We start from the raw sequence: 25,461 nt of genomic DNA, 5'->3' as shown, positions 1-25,461 counted from the left end.
AAATATGTGCATTACAAGTGTTAAACTCAAACTGTCTGTATTGACTCTTACAAATCTAGTTCATCAAGCATTTATAATTCCTTCTTCAAATGAAAGTGGCTATTACCTGCAAATAAACAGACTAAATGGAATGTTTGTATTTTGAAAACAAGGTTATCTTACTATTCTATTCATAATCAGAATACATACAAATTATAAACTCTACAGATGAGTCTACCGTATAATTGCCAGTTAAAATCCTAATGAAACAGCAGTTTATTAGTGTTGGATCTGTCTTTTCTATTCCCTATGATAATCTTCAAATAATTACATAAAATTTAATATTCTATGAGTTTCCCGTGAAGAAAGACTGTGTTTGCATTATTAAAAATTCTATAAAATCATCCATATATATGAATCTACTCAGGATAATGAGAGAAAGTATAATTCTATAGGAAAGACTGGGAGAAATAAATCTCTTTTTCTTATTCTTACCATGTTTACATAAGTATATTTACAGGAATTTTGATGTCAATTGCTTCATTCCTGAAATATTGATTCATTTCTTGGGACTAACTATGTTCTGGTGGTTCAGAAATTTTAAAAAAAATGTGAAATTACTACTCACATAGAGAATTCATTCAGGTGGAAGGAGACAGGTGCTATGTTCATACCCAGTATTTTAGGCATTAGTAAATGTTGTTGATAAAATGAAGGTAAGCCCCAACGTTAGGGGGAAATGTGATGGTACCAGTGCTTTATTTTATGATTTGATCAGTATTCAAAGTATCATGTTTTTCCTTTTGGGGTTCCTCTTGTGGCCTGCTTCTTGCTCAGTAGGAGTGAATTTTATTTTGCCTAGGGTACACAGTAGACAGAAATAATATAGGAAGTTAAACTGAAAAACTAATTATCAGTTTTATAAGACTTCTAAATGGCCTAAAGTAGTTTGTAATGATAAAATGGAGATTCCAATTCAGCCAACACATAGTGAACAGATTAAACTAAGTGAATTAATTTATATCTACATTTACCTTTATTTAAACTTCGTCTAGTAATTTTTCTACTTATCACTATATAATTAATTGTGATTTATATTCTTCATAACATTTCATGATCCAACAAGCTAAGACCCTATTCTTTTCTATTGCTACACTGTGGAATATTATTTATGAGAAATGGATTGATCTATGTTCTCTCAGCTTGATGATTACTAAAACTGTTGAAAACATGTGATTCTCATGGCTTCCCGAATGCTTGGCAGGGAACTGATTATTGGATTTTAGCTACCATAATATTGTTAACTTTAATTTCATTTTTGTATTAAAAATGACACAATTCCCAATTAATCACAATTCTCAAGATAGCATTACTCCCTTTGATTTTACAAAGGAATGGAGATTTTACAAATATACAGAAGAGATTGAAAAACAAGTGCTTAGGAATGCAATTATTTCAAGTTATCTCCAACACAGAGCACAAAAACATATAATAAATAATATTAACTATCACCACTTTTTAAAAAGTTAAGCAGGCTACAAAATTAAGGTAAAATTAATATGATTTTATTTGTTATACCTATATGTATTTGTAAGATATTAGTTTCTAACATTTCAAGTAGTACTTTGGCACAATTCAGTTAAACCTCTTGGGATAAGGAGCAAAAGTCATAGGAATGGAAGCTCTATAAATAAAGATGGGGTAAATACTTAAGTATTTATTTAAAATGATAAACTTCATAAGCACTTTATCTTCATCACAATAACTCTGTTTCCATAATATCCATTTGCTTTAGTGATAATTGTCATCAAACAGCCTTGAAAATTATTATTTTATTTTTATTTTTAATGTTTTATTAACTGCTTTCACAAGTACAGACAATATGTCATTATCATAATGTCCTCCCGGCACCCTCATTCTCTCTTCCCAAAGATGCCCTCCACTTCATCTTTTCTGTTTAGTCTCTCTTCTATTTTGAGGTCATCATGTTTTTGCAGGTCTTGTGTAGGTAGTGTCAGCCACAGTGAGGACATGTCTTGAAAATTTAATAGCATCTATACTTGGTACACAATTCCATAATCACACACAAAGTATGCCACACAAAACAACTCACCTATTGTTCCTGAAATCTTAATTAAAATCATTTTAAACATTTCTAAGAGCTTATTTGACCCTGAATATTTTTCTCAAACTATAACCATGCAATATCCCCTTTGTGCCATATAGAGAAAAATAGGAATAATTTCTTAAATGATGACTGTAAAATATGAGCTCAAGTTCATGGATGAAAAAATACCACATATATATATATATATATATATATATATATATATATATATACACAAATATATGTGTGTGTGTGTGTGTATATATATATATATATATATATATATATATATATATATATATAAATTTAGCTTTATTTAAAGTTTATCTAGTCATTTTTCTACTTATCACTATATAATTAATTGTGATTTATACTCTTCATATCATCACATGATCCAACAAGCTAAGAACTTGTTCTTAAGTAAACACACACACACACACACACACACACACACACAAATTCAACACCCTATTACCCTTTTAGTCCTTGTACTTTTCCTGCTAAATCTCCTCCTTTTCCTAAGTACTTTCTCTACTTTCAAAGGTGTGTGTGTGTGTGTGTGTTTCCCAATGAGTTTACTTAGGGTCATTTAGATGTACATTGGTTGGGATTTATTTAATCAAATATGATCAATTTACCAGTGGCTATACAACTGAAGAAAATGTCTCAACTTCCCTCCTCCAGGAACTATTAACTATTACCTCCTCAGGGAGGGTAAGGGCTTCACAAGTCTTTCTTCTGTAGCAATAATATATTATCTACAAATACTGAGGGAGGAATGGGACCTAATAGTTACTTATTTCATTACTTTTGAAAGTTTATGAGTCTCTTCAGTTACTGCTGTCCATGCAAAATGGAGCTCCAGATCAGTTCCAGCTTGATTTCTTTCTCTCTTACAACCAAAGCATTGGTGTCTTCAGGAATTAAGTTTTACTTCCTTGTTCTGATAGACGACTGGAAGCAAAGGAAATACAGCCTCTGTAACCAGGAACACATAGTGATTTCACTATAAGCAAAGGATGTTCATAGGTGTGTTTCTTGTCTTTGTTCTTTCCTACCACCTCAAAGGATAGAAGCCGTACTCTGCAATCCTACTAGAAGAGGTCAGGAACAAATGGTCATTTATTAGCAGTTTCACATCCATTCACTTCATGCAATGCAGTCCTTTTAAACTACTTTCCTTGTACACAAAAACATCTGTATTGAATTAAATGAGCCACATATGATGACAGATATTTGCGTCATAGATGTAATCTGAAGTACTTGAAGCCAAGAAATGAGTAGCTTCCATAATTAATATTATAAGTTTAATTTATAAGTTTCATTCACAATAAGGAAAACCAGGTAGCCAGTAAGTTGCTTTCATATTGTTTACTTGATTTATTATTTTAAAACATACAGTTATTTCAAACTCATTTAACATGTTACAAAATAAATTCTCAAACACTGAATTTTATCATTTTCTTTCATCAGAAATTCCACACAATTGTTTTGCATTGACTTAAAATAATTCTCTTTGAATAGAAATCAACTGAGCTTAATTATAACACAATTTAGAGTAAGATCAGAAAAAAAACATAAATTTCTCTCTAATAAATGAAAACATCTGAAGGTCAATGTATCCATTAATGCACTGTTAAACTTTAAAGCCAATTTGATATATATTTGTCTCTGAGGCAAAGATTTTGTTTTGAAAGAGTGCTATTACATGAATAGTAATATAATTCTACTCATTTTTATTCTCATGTTTTATTAAATAGTAGTATATTTTGCTTGGTGAAACCTTAAAGTACTTATAACATACGGCATTGTGGAAGTATTTCAGTCGTCTTTTAAAAGTATTTATTTATTTGTTGGAGAGAGAGAAAGAATGGAGACACCAAGGCCACAAACCACTGCATGCTACTTCTAGACACATGTGCCACCTTGTACAACTGGCTTACATAGGTACTGGGGAATTGAACCTGGGTCATTGGGCTTTGCAGACAAACTACAAAGCCATCTCTCCAGCCATCCAATTTTCTTTTTAAAAGCTTTATTAATTCTATATTCTTCAACTAAGCTTTTACTTATCACATGTTTATTGTGTCTCAAACGCTAGGGATTTAACTATTTAAAAACACCAAATTTTTGCTATAAAAGTATTTGTAGTCTAATTTTAAGAAGGAAATGAGTAATCACTATTTACCCAATTTGACCTGAAGAATTTGTTTTAGTCCATTTTTTTTCTTAAGAGGTTAATTAATCAAGGGTCCTCAAATTAACTCAATAAATTGGCATTAATTTTCTCTGTCTACTGAATGACAACCTGAAGAAATATTCATATATTCATTGTCTCTGCCACTTTTTCAAAGTTCTTACTCAAGGCTGACTATAAAAATTGATGACTTCACTTTACCAGATTCTTTATAATTGTCTGTCATTTATTAAGCTATAATCTAATAATTCATTCTAGTCATGAGGTTTACAAAATAATTCAAGAAAGAAAAAGTATAAAAGTACAAAAGAAAGGAAGGAGGGAAGAAAATGGAGGAGGTGGTAGATAAGAGGAGGGAGGAAAAGAGGGAAAGGAAAAGCAAAGGAGGGAAGGGAAAGAACTCAAGGAAAGAAGGAAGGGAAGGGAATTAAAAATGGCATGTTCCACCCTTTACAAACTAGTCAGTATAAAAATATAGAAAGAAAGATGTTCTGTGATATCTATATTGGTCAATTACAACGGGCGCTATGTTTATAGAAAATGTCTAGGGTACACAAAATGTACACAAAATGCCTGTGCTCATGGGAATTATTTAGGGACTCACATGGTCATACACAAAATATAGTACTTGGCCTTTGGACATTTATCTTCTTGTGGGTATTGTTGTGGTTATATGTATATCTATACATGTACATAAAGACAAATTAAATTTCCAATGCCTCTGTAAATTTTCATTTTCAGTATTTTTGCCCAGTCACTATAATAAAGTTTTCATCTTTCCTCTATGCACAATTACCAAGATTTGGCAGCAATAATATGTCTGATAGTATTATAAGATCATTCCCTGAAATACCATCTCAGAGACACAATAGCCTTGGGCACATTGTTTGATCATGGCAGATAACAAAATTATGAGGACAAGAGTGGGTCAAGGCAAAATTAGGTGTAAAATATAATTCCATTTCTTTAAATAGCCTACCAGTTTTATATTATTAAATATATAAAAAATTAAAAGTTAAATTGCTTCAATTTTTTTTCAAAAAAATTAATTTAAAATAAGGTATATTTTGTTACTTTCTCAAAAAAGATGCTATACAAAACCTATATAATATTATTTTCCCCAATGAACTAGAAATTCACTATTGGGTAAAATACTGCCTAGATTTGTTTTTATCTATATTTATTTATAAATAAATTATATTTTGAGTAGAATTTTAGTTTAACAACATCAGCAAAGAGAAAGGTAATTTTTCAGCTCTTATATTTTTCATAGTTCTTATCCATGTTCCACAATTAATCTGTTGTTTCTGAAAACATAATAATATATTTCTGATAATATTGTATTTATTCATATATAAACATGATCTTGCACAATTCAGATATTATTCTTATAGCAGATCTTTCAAGTTTTAGGTAGTTAACAGAAGTCACTAACTTCAAAAGCTAAATAACAAATTTATATATTAAAATTTCCCATTGCTATTACCAGAATCTTTTTAAAATTTATGCTTTCACCTTGGTGGAAACACTGTGTCTCCAGATGTTCAATAGATTCATGGAGTTGTTACCATCTTGCCACTAGTCATATAACATTTAGAAAAAAAAGTATGTCTACCTAATTATGTTAACTCCTGGGCAGGTATTCATATTTCATTATATATTTATGTTTACATTGTTGATTATGTTATGCCCTTAGAAAATGAACTAAATTCACACAGGAATTTGTGGGTAGTAATGTTTATAACCAAGAGCAATTTTCAGTAATGTTTAAGAAACCATTTATTTAGCATGTACTGTCTTCAAAGCATTAAAAATGGTTGGAATCATGACATGATACACATCACACAGAAGAAGAAAATTTTAGTAGTCTGGTCTCCATGATACATTCCAAATTGCCTTGATCACTCTATTCATTGATGGAATTTATTAAATTATCCATATAAATATTAATAATCTGTTACTGCACATTACAATATTAATTTAGGAAAAATGATAATTTCACCCATTCTAGTCCACATACAAGGCTGACCTAATTGCATAGGACTATGCAGATTGTCTTCTATGTGACAATGTTTTAACCATACTACTGCTGTTATTATTACTTATGAAATGTTCCTAAATAACACATTTGCCAATCACTGTTTTCTCTCAATTCGCTCTTCACTCCATTTAGCTTCACAATCTGCTTATTTTTGGAGTAGAATTACACATAAAAACCCAAGTCCTGTGTCCATGTTTTCATCTACTTGTGCTGCTATAAGAGAATACCTGAGAATGGATAATTCATGTAAAACACAGGAATGAGAGCAAAAGTATGTTGATGGCCTTTGCGAAAGTTAAAAGAAAAAAAAAATGTTGTGAGCAGAAAAGCTACTTAATTCTAGAGTCTCCTTCTCACACCAAACAATATGACCTAGAAGAAGGCTTTGGTCGTAGTTGGTTTAGACACAGGCCCAAAGATGTAACCAAACAACATGCTCACAACTTGGCACAGAAAAGCTGTCATTTAATTATGTATTAGTCTCTGTTTTCAGATCCCAACATAAACATGAGAAATAATAGTTAACTTTTTTTTTTTTTTTTTTTTTTTTTTTGAGCTAGGGTTTTGCTCTATCCCAGGCTGACCTGGAATTCACTATGGAGTCTCAGGGTGGCCTCAAACTCACAGTGATCTTCCTACCACTGCCTCCCAAGTGCTGGGATTAAAGGTATATGCCACAATGCCAGGCTCAGAAATAACAGTTTAATTAGAACAATGTACTTTGAATTACATTTCAAAATATGCATAAGATGAATCAAAGTAATCCACATGTTATTTTTAATGAATTTAGATTCCCTAATCATCATATTGCATCAATATTGCCAGTGCCAAAATGAATAGATAACACCAACAATTCCATTTCATATAAACAGAAAAGTCTCTTCTGGGGCAAAAAAGTAAAATTAGTTTGCTGATTTCCTTTAAAATAACAAATAAATCCAGTCCTTCAGACATTTCACAGAACTATTTAGACTTTATGAGAAGAATGTTTTGTAAGTAAGAATATATAATATGTTGTTACATTCAAAGTGCTAAGAATAAAACTACCTCTAATGCAAAAATGCTGTTGGAAAAGAATTACCATTTTTTAAATGCAGTATAGAGAGGATTGTCCGTATATATGAAGGTGATGAAATTCTACATTATATAACATTTTTAAAAATGTCTTCTAAACAATAATAAATTTTAGAAGCATTCTTTGTATCTTTTCTACAATGAAAATGTAAATGGAGGAAGAATCTGTTAGTGTTGTAATATGAGATACAACTTCAAATGCAAAAATATTTCATAGAGCAAAATTAAGTGGATAACCTAAGACTTTTACTGAGAACAGGTTTTAATGAAGAAAACCAATGACAGGACGATTCTGAAAGCAACTGTTGCCCAAAGGTGAATATGAGGGGAGAGAGCAAGGGTGGAGAGTGGAGAGACATCATAGAGAAAGACTGTAGTATTTCCTTGAACAAATATTATATTTAACCTACTGGTTGGCCAGGCTGTAACTATAGAAAATCAATACTAGGTACCATAAATTGTGGAGAGATTTTTTTTTTCTTCACACTGTGGAAGTTGGAACTCATACAACATCATTAAAGCAGAAAGGTTTGCATGGAAGAATTAAAAAAATGAAGCCAGATTCTTTCTGTAATTACCCCATCTCCCCAAAGCCCATGCCAAGATTCACTAATTCAGACTGAAAAGAATTTTTCATAACTCTTTATGGCCCAATTGCTTGTCAAAGGCCGTACCGCCATTTTCCACTGTACGTTCTGACAGAGTTAGAGAGGTGTCAAACAGGAGAAATACGAGCCTAAGTGATGGTAAAGCAATTCAGCTTTCAACCATGTTTCATTCATTGAAATTACTGATGGGGCTCCTCTCAACTTTGGCATTTTAGATAGACAATGAACAAAGTCAGCACTCTTTCAGAAGACACACAATCTTGGCTGGAGAGATGACTTATTGGTTAAGGTACTTGCCTGAGAATCCTAAGGATCCAGGTTTGATTCTCCAGGTTGCACTTAAGCCAAATGCACAAGTTGGTGCATGTGTCTGGAGGTCATTTGCAGTGTGTGGATGCTCTGGTGTGCCCATGCTTTCTCTCTCTCTCTCTCTCTCTCTGTCTAATAAATAAATATTTTTAAATAAACCACATGCAATCTGAACAGTAAGTATGAAAGTGTCAAGTGTGCTTTGTCAGTTAGGACAAGGACTGTTGCCCTCAGGTTCGCATTGCTGGCAGAAATCACCCAACCAAGAGAAGCTTGTGGAAAAAAAGAGGTTTATTTTGGCATACAGGCTCAAGGGGAAGCTCCATGATGGCAAGAGAAAATGATGACATGAGCAGAGGGTGGACATTACCCCTGGCTCACATAAGGTGGACAACAGGAACAGAAGAGTGTTCGAAACACTGGCAAGGGGACACTGGCTATAACACCTATAAGCCCGCTCCTAACAATACACTGCTTCCAGGAGGTGTTAATTCCCAAATCTCCATCACTTGGGAACCTAGCATTCAGAACACCTAAGTTTATAGGGGACACCTTAATCAAACCACCACAGGGACAAATAAAATGAGAGTGTTGAAAAGCCCTTCAAGTATGGGTAGGTTTGTATTTCCAAAGTGGAACCTGGAGGAATGTGTAGAAATGTTAAGCAAACCTGAAAGATATGATGGCAAGCCATGTAGCTATGCTAGGGAAGGGCATATTGAATTTATATGGCCATGTTGACCTGCCTTCCTACTGCAAAGAGTTTAGCTGAATGCAAAGATGTGTAACTCTGTTCTTATAAGTGCATACACATATATAAATATATCCTTGCAAGTATCTTATAAACTTGTTTGTCAGAAAAAAAGGTATTTTTGGCAAGGGTTTCAGTTGCTCATATCTAGTAGATAAGGACTCACCATCATTTTCTCTGAATAATATTCAAAAGAAGTCACAAAGCTTAGAATCTTATAATTTAGAAGGTAAAGACAAAAATGAGAACACTCAGGGCTGGGGAGTTGTCTCAATGGTTAAAGTGCTTACCTGAAATGCCTAAGGACCTGGGTTCAATTCCCTAATTCCCATGTAAAGCCATTTGCACAACGTGACACATGCCTTTGGAGTTTGTTTGCAGTGGCTTGTGTCCCTGGCATGCCCATTCTCTCTCTGTGTCTGTCTTTCTTCATCCCTCTTTATTACCATCCCTCTCCCTTACTCTTGCACTCTATCAAATAAATAAGTAGTAAACACTCACTGTTATGACATATTAATTCTTAGAAGAAACTCTAACTTGATAGTTAAAGACCCAATAAATTTTATAATTAGGAGTTATTTTGTTTATTTTTCAACTTATCTTTGGTTTTCCATTCTTCATATGAAAATCCTAACAATCTTGTAATGTCTTCTTTGTTTTAAAAAAAAGTATTATATATGTTTATGAAATTTTAAGGGACATTGTCAAACCATATACCATCAGGTTTGCAACCCTGTTTGTCTTTATAGACTGTCTTTTAACACCTCACTTCATACTCTACACCAGGACTACATATGAAAGGACCTTTCAGAAAAACACGTAGCTTAAAAAAAAATCTTTCAGCAGCAAATCAATGTATTCCAATACATTACTTGGTATCAGTAGTTTAACTATGGATTGGAAGGCTTCATGAAAGAGAAGGAAATGAAGGCAAGGGTGGGAAGGAAATAAAAAAAATGATACTCTTAGCTACATGCTGCAGAGGGAAATTAATATTCAAAAGGTTAAGGTGTCTGTGAAATGTATGTAATGAGTAACACTCATAGTTTGTTACTATAGGTTCATTGCCTCTAATGTTGAAGACGGCACATGGATAATTTACGATTCCCATTGTCCCCTCTGCAGGGATTAATTCTGAATTATTTATGTACCTATATACGCACAGAACTGAAACATTTTAGTTAAAGTCAGCCACTCACTCATAGTCTTGAAATTATGCAGCCCTTGTTGCTAAAAATGATGTTAGCCTCTTGTGATTTAAGTCATAACATTTTATTTTCAGTCCCACTGAGAGAAAGGCATACAGGAGGAGGGGAAAGATATATGTTTCTTGGAAAAATCTCAGAATGCATTTTTAAAAGATGTAAATAGATAATGGTAATTTTGTTCAGTCAAATTATTGTTGTACATATCATGTAAATAAACCTTTATTTTATTCATGATTTGTGATTTTGTATTGGTACACACTAAGACTTGTTTTCATGTGAGTATCTGCACACATAATGCTTCTGCATTCCAATGAAGGGAATTCCACCTACATGCTAATTAATCAAAGAATGAAATTTAATTTTTGGGAAGTTGTTCTAATCCATTCAGATTTTGCACCAAATCATTTAATTTAGTCAACTGAATTCTGAAAAGGTACTGCTTCTCAAACTACAGTGATTACTCACTGTTATTAAATGTTCCTCTGACTGTAACCAAATTAATGAAAAAAAGTGTAGGTGTTACACATGTCTATTAACAATAGATTGTATTCTTCACTGACAATGCATTAAATACATGTAAGATTGTGAATAGAAGAAAATTTATATTTTTAATGAACTGAAATTTAAAACATATTTTACATTTTTGGTATGAATTATAGAATCTCATTTATTTAATCAAAATTTTTATTGAAAAATCTAGATATGCCAAACACAATCCCTTAAAAAATAAAAAATGAAGAAAGAAAAAAATGTCACCAAACAAATGACTCTGAGCTTTGGAATTCAAACAATCCATTATCCTCTGATTTTAGAAAATATGTTTACCCAATAATTACAGTGCATCTCAAAATAGAAGCAATGTCTCACAGGCTATTGAGTATGAAAACAGGTAAGAAAGTAGAAATATTCAAAAGACATCATATATATGAATATTTATTCTAAATACACATGTATAATTAAATAGAAATATGTATACACAAATACACAGCATATTAGACATCAATTTCTCTTTTAGTTCTTATGCCATACAATTCAACAATTGCTAATAAATTAGGAGGAGGGGCATATTGATGTACTGCTTGACTATAACACAAAGAAGTGTAGTTAGCAAAAAGCTGCAGTGGGTAATGAACAGTATTTTAACTCGGCAGTTTAACCTCCATGTCTGTCAGCTGTGACCTTTTACCAACCCCAATGAGAGTCTGATTTCTCACTTTTGCTACTCACTGCTGGATGAGTGAATGTAGAATTTGACAGCAAGAGGTTTTACATGAAAAGGAAAGGTACTTAAAAAGCATGTTTTGTGATGATAGGCTACATCTATTCACTGTTCATTACACTTGGTGCAGCAGCAGCGTTGGTGGATTGATTGGGTGTGAGGAGCTTGTCTGCTATGCAAGTGAAGAGGCGTTATTGACCTGCATGGTAGCTGAGGTGACCTCTAGATGACCTCCTTTTCACCTGAAATTGACCTTGAAAACGACCTAGGGTTCATTCCCTTTTAAATAGGAGGGAAATTCTTAACAGCATGTGAATTATTAGAACTGATATACTGAGAATTTCCTTTTTCTCACCCCACCCCTTGTTTTTTTTTTTTTCTTTTTTCTTTTACAGAGGTCCTTGCTTGTAGGGAAGGCGAGTGCTAGCTTTTACATTTCCAGGCTAGGCAGCTGTTCTGTTTGGTGTTTGTACAGATTTATGATGTGGGGGGCAACCAGACTTTGGACTGCTTGGTGTAAAATTTTACCATTCATCATTATTGATTAGAGCCCACACTCTGTGACAGAGCCCAAACCTTACTATGACAATTGCCATTTGGGTTGTTATGGACCATAATGGGCCATAGGGATGATTTAAAGGAGCACAATAGCTATCTGTAATTACACATGAATAATCCATGAATGCTACACCACAATGCTGATGATCAGACCCCAACAACAGAAGATGGGGACATTTATTTTTGTCCTCTCATTGGCACCTGTGCCAAATTTGCCAACGTATGAAAGCACAACTAGCTTATATTCTCTCCTGTCCAAAGTTAAAGATGAATTCTTAGTTAAAAATGAATCACACACTTGAAAGTGATAGGATATTGCAGTTTTTACAGATGACTTGATCAGTAATTGAACTTACTCCTTATTAGAAAATGATGTTCATTATTACTTCATCCATTATCATGAGGAGAATGTATTAGTATTTCTTATAATTGGTGACATAGTAAGGCAGAATATACATCAGTAACAATTTCACATTTTTTAAACCAACATTTTACTTGAAGTCTTTATGCTCATATTTGAACAAAGGTTAAGAGAAAATAAACCAAAAACATAGACTAGGTCTTATGGTATGATGGAAATTGATGGCTATTATATAACATTTAATAGCTGATGAAACTAATACATTAACCTCGAAATTCATATAGTGTAGCTCAATAGTACATTATTCTATAATTTTACATAAAATGGGGAGTTGTAGACTACTTTACTCCCGAGCTTATGCATATGTATACCCCTGAGGTTCAGAGCGCTCATACAAACATACCTTATGCAGATCACATTTGTTGATATTCACCAGGGGAGTCCCATGTCTCAAAAGTATCTTAGACTGTATACCTCTCTATAGACATCACAAATTCAAAAGCATTTTAAGAAAGGTCATATTTGCTTGGTACTTCCAGAACACTTCAACATATACCAATCCCAAACTGGGAAATTTATATGAAGTTTGGTAAGGTTGCTTCTTCTTGTTCTTATAATTTATACAACCAACTGATAATTATGGTCTACTTTAAAATTTTACTGTCTGATAATTCATGTAATAATTTTTCATAGTATTTTTTGGAGGGGGTCTAACCGTAAGCTATTCCAGGAAAATAACCCTTCCTGTCTGGCTTAGGACAGTGTTTCAGTAGTTCAACCTATTTGAGGCAAAATAATTCTATTCAGCTCAGACATATCTTTCAAACTGTTCAAATATTTACATGCGGGGTTGCAGGCTTATTAGCAATCTGCTGAACTATTTGTAAATCTGGATCAAAATTTTGACAGGATATTTATTGCATTGACTTGACCTATTTTCCATCTGAAGCTCTATTCTATAATTCTTGTTTCATTTTATGTTAATCCTATGCATGAACGGCAGTAACTAGAATATTTGTACACAATAATACTGTAACATCCACACAGGAGGATTCTACTAATCTGACTTCATTCCTTCCTCCCCCAGCATGGGAGGTGCTTACACCTGTGACTGCTACAAACCTCCTTGAGGCCCTAACTTTAGCAATGCACAATATCCATTACATCTTGCTTTCCCCTCTCCATTACATTGATGAACCTCTGCAGGGTCCTCAGCAGGTTCAGAGGACTTGCAAATTGCAATTATTCTAATTTGCTTCTATAGCATGTTTTTTTTTTTCTAAATCCTTGGAAACATTGTTTTCCCTTAATTTTTTTTCTAGTATTGAAGTATGCCTTGGATTTTATACAAAATATGCTTCACTACATGATTGAAATATAAAATTAAAAAATATGTAATGTGAAATTAGATAAAAGAAAGCAGTTATTTCCAAATCATGAAAATGAGTTTTTAAATGTTATATTTGCTTAACTGCTCACCCTTATCTATATATAAAAAGTAATGCCACCAAGCAGGGAGATGTTTTCTGCAACAGTAAATTCTTCACAGAATACCACAAAAGTAAAGACTCATAATTGGTATGACATTAGAAACCCATGTATTTCTCTAGTCAGCCTCCATCTCATCTTTGTTCCTACCTCTCTATAAAGGAAAAGGCAGTTTTGCCCAAAGGAAGAAATAAAAGAGAATCCTCGTTAAAAGGTACATTAAAAAAAAAAAAAGAAGAAGAATAAAAAAGAACAGCTTTATTGAGGCATGTGCAAAAAAAAAAAAAAAAGGATGTTTGAGTAGTAAATGATAATTTACTTTTGAGGTATATTAAAAAGGTTTAATCTTACTGATCATGAGTTAAATTGGATGTTTTAATCAGTTAGCGAGTGCCAAAAATAATTATGCCAGAGCGCTTAGTCTGCAGAACATGTACACAAAGCATATAAATCCTTTGCTTCCCCAGGGATTTCTCAGAATAACACACAACTAAAAGACAAAAGCGATATCAAACTCATATAAATTAACATTGCAAATGATCTGAAAAATACAATAAATAACACGATCCCATCGCTTTGAACATTCAGCACAGGGAAGGATGTCCAACACAAACATATACATTCATCTCTGGTATCCTTCCTCAACTTTCTCAGTGAAGTTTCCTTCCACTCACTCTCTGCAGTTCACCTCAAGGTCATTCTTTTCATTGACGGCCTGGGTGACCAAGCATAGAAATCTGTGTCCCTTTTAGAAATGAATGTGAGAAATAGGATTATTTTCCTAATGAGCTTTTATTGAGCAAGTAAAGTGAAGGAATTAGGCCCCATAACCTTGAGAATCCTTTGAAGTCCTAAACATTCCATGATTTTAAGATTAATATTTATCATAACTCAGAGTGGCTTTGGGAGTGACTCAATGTTTCAAAACTATCTGCAATAACATTTCTCACAAATGTCTTTTGAAAATGTATGTACTTTGATAAAAGTATACAATTCAAAAATATGTTTTTGTATCCAGCTTTTAAAACCATACTGTTTGCTGTGACTAATTTCCATAATTTTATTATGTACAAGCAAAACAGAAAAGTAGTAGATTATAAAGATACTCTGAAAAGCTGTGGGTACTTAAAGACATTTTAGTTCTAGCCTAATACTTTAGAATTTAATTATTTGCAAAATACTGATAACTAAAACTGTCAAGATAGTCTATGTACCTACCCTATTCAACTTATGTAAGATATTTATAAAAGACATAGTATATATACATATACCTATGACTTTGTGTATCACCATTTTTACCATCAATAATTTACAACTTTTAAAATCCAACAGAATTTCATAATATTAATATTAATATCTATTGGCCATAATTTGATACTACTGACTTATATAAATTTTAGAGGTGAAAAATTATTAACATTCAGGCACCAACCAAAATTATAAGATTTCTAAAATGTATGTTATTTATTTCAGTAGTATTTTGGAATTTATGGACATATGTATGTATGTATGTATATATGTATATATGAATGAATTCATGTAATATCTAAAAGCTCAGAATTTCTTGGACAGGTGGGGTTTGTTGAAGACTCTAAAAAGAGTAGGCTAAGGTTAAGTAAATAATCAGTTTTACATCTGATGCTTTTCCCATTGGGTAACGTTAACAGGTTTACACTGATTTTTGTACTGGAGTATTTAGGGACAACATGGGGGCTTCTCTGCAGATCTGAACAGCTGCTTGATTTGTTAATGAACAAGATTATCAGTAGTCAATTGCTCACAGCTGAAAAACTGCATGTTCCTGGTTAGTCCATTGCAGAGGTTTTTTTTTTTTTTTTTTTTTCTTTTTTTAATGTGTCTTTTGTGTTCACTCTTGCCTGTTGGGTGATTTAGTGGGTCCTGCCTGTCCCTTTAGTAACCCAGTTTTATTATATACAAATTAGAACTAGAATATACAAATTTTTATACTCTGTGTAATAGGCCATAATTGAATCACCCATCATACATACATAATAGGAAAAATGTGTTCCCATTATCATGGACATTTGAGTTGCCACTAATATTTTCAGGATTAAATATTCCTTTAAGAATTTCGTGCAAAGTAGGTATATATAGTGCACAGACCTTTTTGCAAATAATTTGAATTATCCATATACTTTAATCTAAGAGCACTTGCAATTAAAGTAATTTCTGGTAATAGACATAACAATGCAGAGTCTTCTGACCAATCAGAAAGTCAGTTAGGTACCATGTTACATATATTGTTCTAAATAATGGATAGAATCCTCTGGAGACAAGAAATGCCTGTTTACAAAATGGTTATACACACTCATTTTCATTGTCTCTTCTAGAATTGGGATCATTCTAAGGCTATTTTCCCATTTTTATGGGACAAATGTAATCATTGAATGTGTAGTTTTTATTTTTTCTATATTTTCAGTATATGCTAGTGGCTAGGAAAATAATGGGTGTATGCCATTCTAATATTCATTCTGTAAATGAGATTAAAAAATGAATTCACTGCCTGTCAGTGAGTTAGGCTATTCTGTCTCAGTTGTTTCCCTAAATATCATCTAATATAGGAGAGATGTTGCAAATGGCTAGACCTATAAACTTCATTGCCAAATTTCATTTTAATTCACTTGCTATGGAGATATGATACTTCTACTCAGAGTAGATACAAAATAATCAATTGCTGACATATCAAAGCTGACTCCCCCCTAAAGTTTTAAGAAAGCTATAACTTCAGAGAATACCATACGAGTTTACATAGAATCTAATGATCAATATTATTTTTATTCAGTGTTATAAATGAGTACATTACTATTGCCATCTTCCATTTCTAAGGGGATGCTATTTTGATTTGCTTAATAAGAAATTATATCTGATATTTATATTTAACTTCATAATTTAAAAGAAGTAGAAAATATCCCAAATAGACCAACCAACAAACAAAATTCTCCATGGTGGTCAAGTATCATAATCATTCTCTCTACATACCCTGATTCTCTCCTTCCACTGTTTGTTAAGTCCATATCTCCTCTTACTTTCTCCTCATACTGCTCAATCTAGTTAGACAAAGCCTGCTGCTTTGTTGACTGATCTTACTCAACCACCACCAGTAACCTGCAGTGGGCCCTCCTTGAGCCTCAACCATATCTCTTCTACATTTAGGCTCCTAGTTTCCTTGACAGATACTTCACATCTTCTCACTTCTCAAATCTCAACCCTCTCTGCTTCTCTATCTCTCCATCTTCACATAAGGACACTTACTCCTTGCATAGATAAAAATGAAGCAATCACGAGAGAACCTCTGAGAACCCACCTTCCGCACCTCACAGTACAGGTCGGCACATACTCTGCCTTTCTGTGTGCTGGCATTTGCAGTGCAAATTTTCGTCTCTTTTCTGAATAATTTTCCCTTGAGTTTTACCTTTCCTTTCTACTCAAAGACATCAATCCTAGAACTCAGCCTCGCATTTCTCCCCATAATATCAATTATTCACACTTGGCTATGTGAACTGATATTGCCCATAGCTTAATCTAAGCTTGAGAATTGATAATTTCCATACATGAACATACTATAGTTTGATCCTAATACCTTCCCATTACCTTCTTTTCTCTCTTCAATCTCGGTCACTAACATTTTCTTCCCAACTAGTTACTCTTCTATTTTTTTAAAATATTTTTACTGGTTACTTTAATATCTGAACATACTTCATACTTGTCTCACTCCAGCAGTTATCCTGTTTTGTTGGCCCTCCCCAACCCTCACTCTACTGAGGACCCTCCTAAATGGGGACATATGTAATCACTGTGAGTCATGAATACCCCAATCAGTTCGTATCAGAAGGACAATACCTATCTATTTGTAAAAGGCTGGTTTCTGGGACAGAGAGGTAGCTTAGCAATTGAGTCACTTGCTTACAAAGACTAATATGGCCAGGGTTTGATTTCCCAGTACCCACATAAAGCCAGATGCACAAAGTGGCACATGCCTCTGAAATTTTGATGCAGTGACAAGAGGCTCTGGCATGCCTACATCCTCTTATTCTCTCTCTCTCTCTCTCTCTCTCTCTCTCTCTCTCTCTCTCTCTCTCTCCCCTTTTTAAAGGCAGGTTTCTAAACAAGAGTGTTACCTATGCTTTTAATATTTTATTTTTTCCCATTTGTGACATTTAAAAATATTTTATTTATTTATTTGATGAAAAGAGACAGAGCCATATGAAGCAAATGGGCACACAAGGGCCTTCAGCCATTGCAAGTGAACTCCAGATGCATGTACCACTTTGTGCATCTGGCTTAGGTGGGTACTGGGGAATCGAATCTGGTTCTTTAAGCTCCCCAAGCAAGTGCCTTAACTGCTAAGCCATCTCTCCAGCTCAATTTTTGCCATTTTTTTTATACTTGTATGTAATGTATTTTAATCTTATTTCCATCAATTAAACTGTTTTATTACCTCCAGTGCCACTAATACCCCTCTTCTGCCATTAACCCATATCTTTGAAACAATTCAATGTTACTTAATGACTACTTAGTTTATATAAACATATTATATATCACCATGATCCAAATAAAAAAAAAGTACAGAGTAGGGGCTGGAGAGATGGTTAAAATACTTGTCCAAGAAGCCTAAGGACCCAGATTTAACTCCCACATAAGCAAGATGAACAGAGTGACACATGCCACAAGGTCACACATGTGCACAAGGTGGCACCCACATCAGGAGTTTGATTATACTAACCAGAAACCCTGGAGCGTCAATTCTCTCTCTCTCTTTCTTTCACTCACTCTTTCTCATGAAAAACGAAATATTTTGAGGGCTTGGGAAGATTGCTTAGTGGTTAAAGTGCTTGCCTGTGACACCTAAGGACCCAGGTTCAATTCCCCAGAGCCCACATAATGCAGATGCATATGGCGACACACATCTGGAGTTCTTTTGAAGTGGGTAGAGGCCCTGACATGCCCATCCTTTCCCCCACTTTCTAATAAATAAACAAAATAAAAAATAGAGTGTATGATATACAAATCTTCCCTTTTTCCTTTGATTTTATTTTCTGTAACCACATGAAGCAGTTTTTTGTTATTTTATTATGTATCCTCAAGGATAACTTTTACATATACAAACAATTCAATGACATATTTCCCACTGGTTTTAAAATTAAAGCATTCTGTTTTTCATCTTTTTTTCCTCTTTTTCCTTGTTTATTTAAAAACATATCTACAATGTCTCTGATCATAATAGCCTCCCATCACCCCACTTTTTCCCCTTCTCCCCACCTCCTTTACTGAACCTCATCTTATTTCCTAGTTTCCCCTCTCCTATGTTAATGTGCATTTTGTTTTCCTGTGTCATCCAGGACAATGTGTTGACTATACCAATATGATGCAGGTCTTGAGTGTGTAATGACAGTCATGAATGTGTCAGTCATTTGTGTCTAGCAGACAGCATTCCACAATGCTCCTCCCCATCCTTTGGCTCTTATGATCTTTCTAACACCTCTTCTGCAATGACCCATGAGCCTCAGAGGGTGTGGCAGAGATGTCTTATTTGGTGCTTTAACACTCAACTGTCACTTCTCATCCTCAGCACTTCGACTATTTGTGAGTCTGCTCAGTAGTAACCATCATCTGAAAAGAGAAGCTTCTCTAGGCAAGATGTAAGGGTCTGAGAATCACTGAAGAAAGACCCCAGACTCAAATAGTATAGCGTTCATTCTGCAGAATCAGCCAGCATGCAGGGGCCAACCATTCATACAAAATGGCAACCCTGAGAGGAGCACGCAGGCCCCTTTTAAGCACAGCTAGGGGAATTTTAAGAGGGTTAGGTGATCGTTTAAGGTGATTGACTAAGCAAGTAGCAATTACGTTTGTACACCTTCGATTGGCTGTGGCCCAGATTTTATAATCCTTGGACATGTTTAGACATGTTTTAGAGAACTTGCAGGAACTGACTCAGCCCTGGAGCCTGCTATCTCGGGCAAGTTCTCTTTGGTCATAGTCCAGAGATATTGCAGGAACTGACTCAGGACCCTGGGAAGCTATCTTCCCCAGCCATATGTCAGGGTCACTGGTGATTAACAGCCCTTTGTTCGTGGATTTTTCCAGAAGTCTTGCCTGCCTCTCTGGGAAACTGAAACTTAGGCCTAGTTGTAAACTGGAGCATATTTGATCCTTTCAAAGCGAGATAGTATTAACATATGGGTCTAAACATAAATATTTAGAGGGAAACTTAATGGGTAAAATATAATCCATTTAGCCAAACAGTAGTGACTTATGACCTTCCAAGACATAATCTTTTGATCATGTTTTAGGAGCAAGCATGAATTCTCTCTTGTGGCATGAAAGCAGTTAGTACCTCCATAACACATATGCCACCTTTGCACTGGTTGGGCATGTCTTGCCTGGCTGGCCAGCTGAATATCTGATAAAGTTCCTTAGCAGCTTGCATAACTCTTTTAGGTACTAAAGCAATTAGTCATTAGGAATGAAGATTCCATCTCAGCTGTAGCTTGATTTATCAGTATCCTGCAACTAAATCATGTGTTGTATTCTTCCGGTAAGCCTTACAATCTAGTCCTAGTGAGTAACCAAAACACTGGCAATAGCCTACATTGTTTGGGGAGCTCTGAGCAATAACTCATTAGGAATTATTCCATTCTGGCACTGGGAATTTTTTTTAACCTATTGAGCTAAATTAAGGTAGCCTTCCTGATCATGAGTAAAAGGTTATTTACTGTGGAATATGGTAATTACTAGAGGTTATACATGTGGTGAACCTGATTCTCCCTCCCAGCAAACATTTGCTGACAAGAGCTATTGTGGGAAGTGTGGGGTCTCATGGACCTTTTCATCATGAATGGCTGTTTTGTAGTATATAGAAGAGAGAAAGGAGGCTCTGAGGATTCAGAAAGTCAAGTCTGGGAAACCTGAATCTTGAAGGTCACCCAACCACTCCCCAACTATATGTGAGCTAGAACATCACTTCCTGGAGAGAGGAGCAGAAAAGAAGTTCCAGAGACTCAAGAAATCGACAAGTAGGATATCAACAAATAAAGGAAAGGGTTGCAAGACCCTAAGGCTATGTAAAGGAGAAACAACAGCTTGAACATGAAACTCACTGATTGATTGAGCTGCCTGCAAGTGAGGTAATGTGTTCTAGAGATGTAGCTTCCATGAGTCCTCACCTATCTGGACGGGGGCTTCCTGGTATTGTACCTGCCTTTGAGACACAGCAGCTATGGGAAGGTTGTCATCCAGGATTAGATGAGACTTCTGGTGGTGTGCCTTTGAGTCATCTATGGCTCCTGTAAGAAGCTCCTCTTCCTGCTCTGTAAATAACACCAATAAACCCATTGGTTCACCAAAGCTGGTTTTGGTGTAATTGCCCTTTGGCTTGCTTTCTGTTCTCTGTTTGGGAATAAGATGTGTGTTCATATCATCCCAGGAGATAAAAGCTTTCCTGAAACAATGACCCAATATTGAGAGGCTCAGTCTTATGCAGGACACTGTGAAGAAAAAAAAAAAATCTACAAGTTGAACTGATTCAATGAGATACTCTAAGAGTTAATTGCTGAGGAGCTAAAACTTATCTTTGTCAGCAGATGGAAAAATCCCAAAGAAGGACTTGTCCAGAAAGGACCCAAAGGGATGATGAAAAGGAAAGATGGGTTCAGACTAAAACAAAGTGACAAAGAGTTCATTGTTAGGGTGGCCTGACTACAAAAATGGTTGAAATGCAAATCCCCACATCTTGTTTGTTCACTTGCCCTTCCCCTTGGCTATGAAAACTATAAAATGGAAATGAAATCTCAGCTCAGTGCCAGAGCTTCTTTGGAGGGCTACCTCAAGTTCCTTGCTCTCTCACCCCCCATCCACACCCCAGTATAAACTCCTCCAATTTCACTTATACTGGCGTTGGAGATCTTTCCAATGTATTTCTACAACACCACAGCTGATGTGCAATGGGGAGTGTAACAACCATGCCGAACCCAGAGTACAAGGGTTTGCAGCCCTCCTCCCCATGCTGCTGTGCTTACCTGCTTTTCACTTCCTGTTCCCCAAGGTTACCTCTTCTATTTTGATGTCTTTTTCCTACCTCCTTTACCATTTGCTTTGAAATGCTGATGGTCTCAAGACAGCACAGCTCTGGAGGAGGTAATGGCAGCCAACAGCTGCTGCGAAGTCATGAATGTGATGAGCGCTTTATGTCTGGAGGGTAGTTCCCAGATTTTCATTGAAGTTTCTTATTCTCTTTTCTCCACAACCCTTCACCAGACTTTCTTGTGGTGCTGAATTCTTTCTGTATTCTTTAGGGAGCTATCTCTAGTCTCTATCCCCATCATCAAATATTTCTCTCTGATCACAACTTCCTATTTGAAAATCCTGTGGTGAATTCTAGACCTCTGTCTTATTGGATCATCTATGATCAGCAGTTGATTGCTGCCTTTTTTTCTGCTGCGTTTTCTTCACATAACCAATTGCTGGTCTTTTCATTCTCCCTGCATCCTCCCTTCCTTCCCTGTTTCCTTTCGGATTCTTCTTCCTTTCTGACGACTGCATTCTGAATGGTTTCCAGTGCATGCTCTTTCATTGTCTTTATATGTGCTTTTGTACAGTCTCATGTAGCTCAATGACTTTCGTAAAAATCCATACGCTTACCATTCTCAATGCCTATTCCTTCCTTAACAACATCTCCTAAACTTGGGCTGGAGAAATGGCTTAGCAGTTAAGCGGTTTCCTGTGAAGCTCAAGGACCACGTTGGAGGCTCCATTCCCCAGGACCCACTAAGCCAGATGCACAAGGTGGCACATGCATCTGGAGTTCATGTGCAGTGGCTGGAGGCCCTGGCATGCCCATTCTCTCTCTATCTGCCTCTTTCTCTGTCTGTCTGTCACTCTCAAATAATTAAACAGAATGTCCTTTAAAAATATCTCCTAAACTTATGACTCTGCATGGTTGGATACAACTCAGTATAAACTAAATGTCCAGCTGTGATCTACTCAGAACATGGGAAACCTGTAAAATTTTAGTTACAAATTGATGGAGGTTTTCTTTGGTATTTTTCTTTTTTTCATGCTGATGGTGCTAAGATTGAAACCAGCCCCTTACTATAGGCAGCACATGCTCTATCATTAAACTACCTTGCTAGCACCAACTAATGATAATTTTATCCTTATTAAGTTATTGAAGTCACAAGTTATATAAATCTGTAAATCTCACTAATTTTCTTAAAATGTGCAGAATCTATTTATCCCTCATTAACTCTGCTGCTAATGTCCTACTCAGATAATTCTTTTCTCTCACTGCCATTGCAAAACACCTTTACTAATCTACTGATTCCTTTCTCCTTTCCAATAGTCTATTCATACTATAGAAGCCAGAGTGATACTATAAAATATAATAGTGATCATGACATAGCACAGGTATGATTCACAAATGACACTGAATTTCATTTAGTATAAATCCAAGAGCAGTACAATGAACTAAAAATACCAGCATAAACTGTGGACTGCTTTTTCTCATCTCATTTTTCATTACTCTCCTTTTTTCTTCCTCTTGTCACTCCAATCACCATGAGCTACATGCTTTTATTTGCTGGGATCATTGTTCTAATTAATTCTGTTCTCCAAAACATTCTTTTGGCAGCTATTCCAGACAGCAATACTTTTGTTTTTCCAAATCTTTTTTCTAATCTCACCTAAGAAACTCATTTACTGCATTCCTTCTACCAATACTCTGAATCCCTGTTTCAATGGCTGTCTTTTTTACTTCCAGAACACATGTCAACTCCTAATTTATTATAGACTTATTTGTTTTTGAAATAATATTTATGTATTTATTTGCAAGTAAAGTGAGTGTGAGCATGTCCATACCATGGACTTCTTGTCATTTCAAATGAACTCCAGATTCAGGCACCCCTTTGTATATCAAGGTTTATGTGGATACTGGGGACTGGAACACCAACCAGCAGGCTTTGCACAAGCAAACACCTTTAACTACTGAGCCATCTCCCTAGTGCTACTAGATCTATTTTAATTTCTGTTTTCACATCAGAAGTTACCTAACTTAACAATGTTTCTTAAATCTATACTGAAATTTTTGAAGCTACCCAGTTTTAAAATTCCAAATTTTAAAATACATATATTTAGCATCATTTGAAATGTTTTTATTGAATGTCCAAAACCGTATGTTTTACTGTACAGCCTCTAATTTTAAAATTAAATGTTTCATGTAAGTAACACAAATGACTCATTTCTTCAATAATTTAAAAAATACTATCTGTCTGGTAAAATATAGATTTAAAATCTACCTACACTGAATTTTCATGTAGATTTTTGGGTTATTAAAAAAACAGTTATGGAAAGGCAAGTTATTCATGGACTATGGGATGAATAGAAAATATTGATTAAATAAGAGACTATTAGCAAAGTCGGATTTAGCCTCTTGGGTTGTCCTGAAATATAAGACTCAGAAATAACAAAGAATTACAATAATCATAATTATTAAATTGTTTTGGGATATTTTCTAGTAAATTTTATAGCCCGTGAAGGACATTTAGGTAAAATATATTAAACCAACCAACGTTCTGACTTTGGGACCTTGACAATGCTTGAACCAAAGGGGATAAAGAATTAATATTTGAGTCAGGCAAGAATGCTAGGATTTAATGTCTGTCTAAGAAACCAAATGAAAGCAAAAAAATGTAGTCATATTTTGGATTTAAAGCAATAAATAAACACATACAGTTTTATCATTCTTTAGCTCAGGGCTGCCAACTGTATAATTTTCTAGTTGATTTCCTTCTTTTCAATCTTTCTAAAGTGTTGACAGTTTTTAAATAATGGCATCAGGAATTGAAATGAAAATAGGAAATAAGATGTGAGTTGCACAAATCAGTGTGGATATGCTCAGAAATCAAATTAAGATTTAATTTTTTTGTAAAAGAATATAATTCTAGTGTATTTGTAAAAGTTATAGACATGCTGCAAGATAAGGGATGTGGCAGGAGAGCTGGTTCCATGGCAATAATAGTCTGTGACATATTAACAGTGTCACTAAGTGCCAGCCAAAGTCTTTCACAGTCACTGTGCCAAGACGAAAATAGAAGTCAGACACACGTTTCTATCAGATGGGGGTTCATTGGTAAAATGCAGCTGTTGCCTTCAGCAGAGAGATTGAAGATAAATAGATTCAAACATTAAGAGGTTATAGCAGCAGTTGATAATCTAAGTTTTAGTTGCATTTTAAATAGCAAAAAGCTGCAAATGAAATCAGCTGCTGGTGACTACCTTATGAAGTTTCTGTGATTCTCCAAGATCATGCCAGAAAACTTTATGCTATATTTTCTATTCAAATCTATTAATTGCCAACAAGAACAGGTAGGCTCTTCTCAGAACAGTTGCCTTGATTAACAATGGAATGCTAATAGCTAATGTCTTGCTATATTCACCACTAAATAATGGCATTTCCTAGATTCCTGTGAGGTATGGACACATGACCATGATTCAGTTCCAAGACTAAAACACAGTAACAGCCACTTGTCCTCACTTCTCTTTTC

The sequence above is a fragment of the Jaculus jaculus genome, chromosome 14, assembly GCF_020740685.1.
Source record: "Jaculus jaculus isolate mJacJac1 chromosome 14, mJacJac1.mat.Y.cur, whole genome shotgun sequence".
Taxonomy (NCBI): Eukaryota; Metazoa; Chordata; class Mammalia; order Rodentia; family Dipodidae; genus Jaculus; species Jaculus jaculus.
Note: the sequence above shows the minus strand (reverse complement) of the source record.